Consider the following 7,823-nt stretch of genomic DNA (forward strand, 5'->3'; position numbering starts at 1 on the left):
CCTAAAATCCAATGACATGGAGACATTTCTTGTTGATTTCATACTGAATTCACGTTAGTTGACAACCCAACCGGATGTAGAAACTACACGTTGATCTGATGTCTTGTGTCCAGTGGGATAGCTCTATGTAGTAGAAATGGGAAGGAGTACAGTAGAGGCAGCTTTCCAATTGGTTTAGCAAACTGTCTTTCCACCGCCGGCCAATAAAACACAGTAGGTGTCCCCATCCCCGTTCTCCAAGCAAAACAAACAAACAGAAACATTGATGACCAGTTTGCAGCCTTCCATGGTGCAGTCAACACGTGTTCTTCATAAGGAGAGCTGCTATTAGACTTCTGACATGGCCCCAGTAAGAGCCTTAAACACAGAGACACACAACCACACGGAACTGTTCTGTTACAGACAGTCTAACTCTAGTACCCAGGGTTCCATTCACTCAGTATCAGTCCTGTCTGTTGGTGGATGGTCTGTGGTATCAGTCCTGTCTGTTAGTGGATGGTCTGTGGTATCAGTCCTGTCTGTTGGTGGATGGTCTGTGGTATCAGTCCTGTCTGTTGGTGGATGGTCTGTGGTATCAGTCCTGTCTGTTGGTGGATGGTCTGTGGTATCAGTCCTGTCTGTTGGTCTGTGTAGGTCTGTGGTATCAGTCCTGTCTGTTGGTGGATGGTCTGTGGTATCAGTCCTGTCTGTTGGTGGATGGTCTGTGGTATCAGTCCTGTCTGTTGGTGGATGGTCTGTGGTATCAGTCCTGTCTGTTGGTCTGTGTAGGTCTGTGGTATCAGTCCTGTCTGTTGGTCTGTGTAGGTCTGTGTATCAGTCCTGTCTGTTGGTCTGTGTAGGTCTGTGTATCAGTCCTGTCTGTTGGTCTGTGTAGGTCTGTGTATTTGTGTCTGTGCCCTTACAATTTTTTTTTGAAAAAACACGTGAATAAATCACATGACATAAAAAAAATGTATCGTGGCAGAAACAGACACGTGAGTCAGACGTGGTTTTGGACGTAGTTTCTGGACGTGGTTTTGGACGTGGTTTCTGGACGTGGTTTCTGGACGTGGTTCTGGACGTGGTTTCTGGACGTGGTTTCTGGACGTGGTTTTTGGACGTGGTTTCTGGACGTGGTTTTTGGACGTGGTTTTGGACGTGGTTTCTGGACGTGATTTTTGGACGTGGTTTTGGACGTGGTTTCTGGGCGTGGTTTCTGGACGTGGGTTTGGACGTGGTTTTGGACTTGGTTTCTGGACGTGGTTTCTGGACCTGGTTTTGGACCTGGTTTTTGGACATGGTTTCTGGACGTGGTTTTGGACCTGGTTTTGGACCTGGTTTCTGGACCTGGTTTTGGACCTGGTTTTGGACATGGTTTCTGGACGTAGTTTTGGATGTGGATTAACTTTGACATTGCTAATTTTAACACGTTAATCTTAACTTGAGTTAACTGATTAACTCTGACATTGCTCATTTTAACACGTTAATCTTAACTTGAGTTAACTGATTAACACTGACATTGCTCATTTTAACACGTTAATCTTAACTTGAGTTAACCGATTAACTCTGACATTGCTCATTTTAACACGTTAATCTTAACTTGAGTTAACTGATTAACTCTGACATTGCGTTAAACAGGATCAATAAGGAGACAGAGCTAGTTTCTCTGTTCTTTCACTGGGCTTCTTCCAACACTCACTGGCCAACATGTTAACAAGAGAGGAAAAAGGTGGATATCTGGTCAGTTGTCCAACTGAAATGTGTCTTCTGCATTTAACCTAACCCCTCTGAATCAGAGAGGTGACATCCACGTCTTTGGCACCCGGGGAACAGTGGGTTAACGGCCTTGCTCAGAGGCAGAACGACAGACCCTGTCAGCTCGGGGATTCGCTCCAGCACCCTTTCGGTTACTGGCCCTACACTTTGACCACTAGGCTACCTGACGCCCCCTGAGGTGTGTGCCTGCAGCAGCAGGAACACTGAATGGATGGGTCAGAAATTATACCTTATTATTTATAACAGACTTTCATTTTACTCCGGTAGGCTAAGTTATCTTTTTACAGAATGTCTTTCCAGAATGTCTTTTACAGAATGTCTTTCCAGAATGTCTTTTCCAGAATGTCTTTTACAGGATGTCTTTCCAGAATGTCTTTCCAGAATGTCTTTTCCAGAATGTCTTTTACAGAATGTCTTTCCAGAATTTATTTTACAGAATGTCTTTTACAGAATGTCTTTACAGAATTAGCAATTCCATATGTGGAAAAATTGCTTTCGATTCTTTTACAATTTCACATGTGAACGTGAGATTTTCACGAAGACGTTTTTTACTTGTGAAACTTGTGAAACGCAATTCACATGTAAAGGTAAAAACATGTACATGTGAAAAGGTGGTGTTAACATCTAAACTCTAAACGTAACGCTTTTGAAAATATGGTGTCATGTGAAATTCAAACTCAACATGTGAAAACAGCTATTTCACATGTGAAACTGCAAATTTGCCATGTGTTTTTTTCTTTTTTTTTGTGAGGGTGAAGTCACAGGCAGCAGCCCGGAACATTCTTGATCCTCCACCCGCCATGCTACATGTCAAGGAGATCTGAAACATGTTGAAAACTCTACTCAATTATACCGTAATTCACTCTACGTGCGCTTCGTCAAGTTTAGTGAGAGGTCCGTGTGGGTTGTGTTCTGTTCTCGGAGACTGAAACTGAAGTGAGACGTATTCCGTTTCAGAATATGGACTACAGGAGTGTTTCTGGTTGTGAGTGAGGTATTCTGCAGGTCATTTTACAAGACTATGAGGGATAAACGGGGGCGGCAGGGTAGCCTAGTGGTTAGAGCGTTGAGCTAGTAACCGAAAGGTTGCAAGTTTGAATCCCATGAGCCGACAAGGTATAAATCTGTTGTTCTGCCCCTGAACAAGGTAGTTAACCCACTGTTCCTAGGCTGTCATTGTAAGTAAGAATTTGTTCTTAACTGACTTGCCTAGTTAAATGAAGGTCAAATAAGAAAATCAATTGTGTACTTTGACTAAACCTCCCTTTGTATATTTTAATAATAATATATTTGTACTGTAATGCACAGATAAAGTTATAACATCAATTATATCAATACTATTTATTCATTTAGTATACATCCCTCCTCGTATTACTGTACCACTCAGCCTGTTCATCACATCCAGTGTGTCTGAAACGCACCAGTATAGTTTTAACACAGGTTAATACTGCCCCCTTGTGGCTTCATGGATTATTACATTAGTTTCAGGTGTTACACAGTCTATGAGGTGGGTTTATCATACATTATCATATGAGTCTATGAGGTGGGTTTATCAAACATTATCATATGAGTCTATGAGGTGGGTTTATCAAACATTATCATATGAGTCTATGAGGTGGGTTTATCAAACATTATCATATGAGTCTATGAGGTAGGTGGGTTTATCAAACATTATCACATGACTCTGAGGTGTGTTATAACATAATAATCATTGGTTTATGAGGTGGGTTTTAACATTATATGGAATGACAACTAAAGCAGATTCAATTTGATTGGCTGTTTCAGTTGCATTTGAGTTGTGTTGTGTATCAGCGAAATTGTTTGAAATTATGTCACTTTCAACACGCAACTGAAACTAAAATTGTGTGAACTTTGCGTTGTCTAACCTCAGCCTCGCACACGGCGAAGAAAACTGTCAACGTAGTGTAGATACCAACATCGCCCCTGTATTGACTGAGTCTAGGGCTCCTAATCAGTTCAAGGAAGTGACTTACTGTACAGTGGTAGTACATGGAGTGCAATAGAGTGCACAAAATATTTCATTATCAGATACGTTTCTGTTGTTAAATTCTCCCAGCAATTATACCTTATAGACTGGCATCATATGTAGACCTCCACCCAGCACACAACTATCTTTCCGTCAAGACATGTTCTTTCTGTGGGATTTCCTCAACACCTACACCACAAAGACAGCAAAGCCGAGCCTATGAACCTACAGCCGGTCATGTCTAGAGAGCTAGGAGGCTCCTCAGGTTAAATATAAAAATGTCTGTATTTACAAGAGAGGAAATAGGGAGGATAGTTTTTAACGATCACCTGCCTGTCTTGGTCAAGTCTGAACAGTCCAGACTGAAAAGCCACTCCAGACATGTCTAAATGAGGTTTGTCCCCCCGGTGAGGCCCAAATCAAATAGAAACACAGCGTGAGTCCAAACAAGTTAAAAGAAGGTCCTTGCGGCCTTATCCACCAAAAGCAACGGTATAGAACAACCTTCACAAAGGCCGACATGTCCCAGCGGCCCAACACTCAATAAACATTTGGATACTTAAGAAGGTGGAAAACAACAAGCCGTTTAGGACCCTGCCACAGGCCCAGCCAGCACTGCCAGCATGCTGCTTTGGGCATCAGTCATACTGGGGGTAATTACATTTTTCGGGGATAGTCTTTTTTCTCCAACAGTGCCAGAATGAGTGGTTCTGTGATTTGCTTATAGGCTAACGCACGATACAAATGACACGCGGTCCAACGTATCATCCCCACCGAACCACTCAGCCTCTCAGCTCTGAATGTCCCTTCTCTCCTGAGAACACTCTTATTCACTATCTAACCCAATGTATTCTTCTGGTGAAAGAGAGCGGTGACTTTAGGTCTGGTTCAATGTTACAGGATTACATTAGGCTGGGTTAGGACTGGAGAGACTTTGGAGATATATTGACTTATAAAACAGACATTCTCCAGGAACATCAGCAGGGTCTTACGTAAGTAAAACTAGAATAAAAGGTGTCTTTCATTTGAACACAGAATTTCAATACTGAGGTAGGATTGGATTGGATTTCTTCATTGTTTCGTTAGCCTCTCTCTGTCTCTCTCTAAGCCTCTCTCTCTCTCGCTCTCTCTCACACACACTCTCTCGCTCTCGCTCTCGCTCTGCCTCTCCCTTTCTGCCTTTCTCTCTCAATTCAATTTCAATTCAATTTCAATTTAAGGGGATTTATTGGCAAAGCAAGTGAAATAGATAATAAACTAAAGTGAAATAAACAATCAAAATTAACAGTAAACATTACACATACAGAAGTTCCAAATGTCATATTATGTCTATATACAGTGTTGCAATGATGTGCAAATAGTTAAAGCACAAAATGGAAAATTAATAAACATAAATATGGGTTGTATTTACAAGGGTGTTTGTTCTTCACTGGTTGACCTTTTCTTGTGGCAACAGGTCATAAATCTTGCTGCTGTGATTGGTCACTGTGGTATTTCACCCAGTAGATATGGGTGAAATATACTCTCTCTATCGCCATCTCTCACATTGCATTTTATTTGTGTTAAATACAGCTCCTACATGTATTTATCTCTCAGATACTATAGTATGGGCAGTAGTTATCTCTCAGATACTATAGTATGGGCAGTAGTTATCTCTCAGACACTATAGTATGGCCCATAGTTATCTCTCGGACACTACAGTATGGGCAGTAGTTATCTCTCAGACACTATAGTGTGGGCAGTAGTTATCTCTCAGACACTATAGTATGGGCAGTAGTTATCTCTCAGACACTATAGTATGGGCAGTAGTTATCTCTCAGACACTATAGTATGGGCAGTAGTTATCTCTCAGACACTATAGTATGGGCAGTAGTTATCTCTCAGACACTATAGTATGGGCAGTAGTTATCTCTCAGACACTATAGTATGGGCAGTAGTTATCTCTCAGACACTATAGTATGGCCAGTAGTTATCTCTCAGACACTATAGTATGGGCAGTAGTGATCTCTCAGACACTATAGTATGGGCAGTAGTGATCTCTCAGACACTATAGTATGGCCAGTAGTTATCTCTCAGACACTATAGTATGGGCAGTAGTGATCTCTCAGACACTATAGTATGGCCAGTAGTTATCTCTCAGACACTATAGTATGGCCAGTAGTTATCTCTCATACACTATAGTATGGGCAGTAGTTATCTCTCAGACACTATAGTATGGGCAGTAGTTATCTCTCAGACACTATAGTATGGGCAATAGTTCAAATGCTGAAATACTTTACATGAACCTCTGAATCTAGATTGGCTTTGATCAAAAATCCTTTCTGATTTAAATGTTGTTCCATCTACTAAAATCCCATCATATTCAACACGTCAATCAATAACAACAGAGATTTTTCCCTCCCAAATTAGTGAACCATTTGGTAATTAAAAGTTATTTCATGCCATAATGAGTCATTCATTTTCATAATACATATTTAATTCAGTGGGCACTGGGGGTCCTACAGCCTTGCCTGTTAACTGTCAGCTTTGAAAATAATCCAAAATCTGTCAAAGTTTGGAGTGAGTGACTGCCTGGCTTCAAACATGGCCCCTAATTAAAGATGAAAGCAATGTGCTAGCTGCTGAATTTCTTTCTGACTGACTGATGGAGAGATGGAAAGATGGAGAGACTGGAGAGAGAGTCTCCCTCCTCTTCTCTTCTCAATCAATGTTCCTGCTGATACAGCCAGTGGTGCAGAGGAGGCACGTTGAGGCACGTTTCAAATGGAATCACTTTCACCTTTCATTTAATTTCTAAATCATCTATCCTTCCTCTCTCCTTACGACAGTTTCAAATGGTGACGATTTCAACACAGTAGTAGCCAAGTTTGAGGTGTTGATGTTGAGTGATATTTCCTTCTGTTCGTTGATGGTGCGGATGAATAGTCTACATACTGCAGCAGTAGTACCTACTGTACATCCACACCACTCTTGGTTAGGTCTGGCTTTTTTCCACCACATTTTTTATTTTACTTTCACATTTTCTCAGAGACATGTCGCAAAAAAAAAAAATGTGAACAAAGAGACAATTACTGTCTTTTTTTTTCTAGTACCAGCTTTAACTTCTGCAGTATTCCTTTTGAAGTCACACCATTCCCTGGCATATAACTAAGGCATTTTTATGTTGTTTGTTTTCACGCTTTTGACTGACAAGCTTTGTTTGGTGTTTGTCGACTAAGCATTTGAGCCTGTAGTGCCATGATTACAAGCTTACATCAAAGTTTCTTTTCCAGACTGCATCCAGTGGCCTGGGAGGTCCCTAAAGACAAGTCTGCTCTGACAGCCCTCTGCTCTGTTCCTACCCCTTGTATGTGACAGGGTGTGAGCGCCGGGAAGAGAGAAGAGAAGAGAGAGCAGCCGGCAGGGAGGGAGAGAGGCAGAGCAGAGAGAGAGGCAGAGCAGAGAGAGAGGCAGAGCAGAGAGAGAGGCAGAGCAGAGAGTGAGGCAGAGCAGAGAGAGAGGCAAAGCGGTGAGAGAGATCTACAGGTTCTACTTCATGGCCCGGAGCATTAATGCTGAAGTCTTTGTTAGAGGCTGCGATGTACAGAGAGATGAAGTAGATGAGGGCTTCTGCCAGCCTTCTATCCAGAGCCTTCGTTCCAGAGTCTTCCTCCCAGAGCCTTCCTCCCAGAGCCTTCCTCCCAGAGCCTTCCTTCCAGAGCCTTCCTTCCAGAGCCTTCCTCCCAGAGCCTTCCTCCCAGAGCCTTCCTCTCAGAGCCTTCCTTCCAGAGTCTTCCTCCCAGAGCCTTCATTCCAGAGTCTTCCTCCCAGTCTTCCTCTCAGAGCCTTCCTCCCAGAGCCTTCCTCCCAGAGCCTTCCTCTCAGAGCCTTCCTTCCAGAGTCTTCCTCCCAGTCTTCCTCCCAGAGCCTTCCTTCCAGAGTCTTCCTCCCAGAGTCTTCCTCCCAGAGTCTTCCTCTCAGAGCCTTCCTCCCAGTCTTCCTCCCAGAGTCTTCCTCTCAGAGCCTTCCTTCCAGAGCCTTCCTTCCAGAGCCTTCCTCTCAGAGCCTTCCTCCCAGTCTTCCTCCCAGAGTCTTCCTCCCA

The 7,823-nt window shown here is 42.8% G+C and overlaps 1 pseudogene; it reads left to right on the top strand.

Moving 5' to 3' along the window:
• Positions 1–7,106, top strand: part of LOC123728656 (AF4/FMR2 family member lilli-like) — a 63,582-nt pseudogene extending 56,476 nt beyond the window's left edge.
• The last annotated feature ends 717 nt before the right edge of the window (positions 7,107–7,823 follow it).

This window comes from Salmo salar, chromosome ssa18, assembly GCF_905237065.1.
Source record: "Salmo salar chromosome ssa18, Ssal_v3.1, whole genome shotgun sequence".
In the NCBI taxonomy this organism is placed as follows: Eukaryota; Metazoa; Chordata; class Actinopteri; order Salmoniformes; family Salmonidae; genus Salmo; species Salmo salar.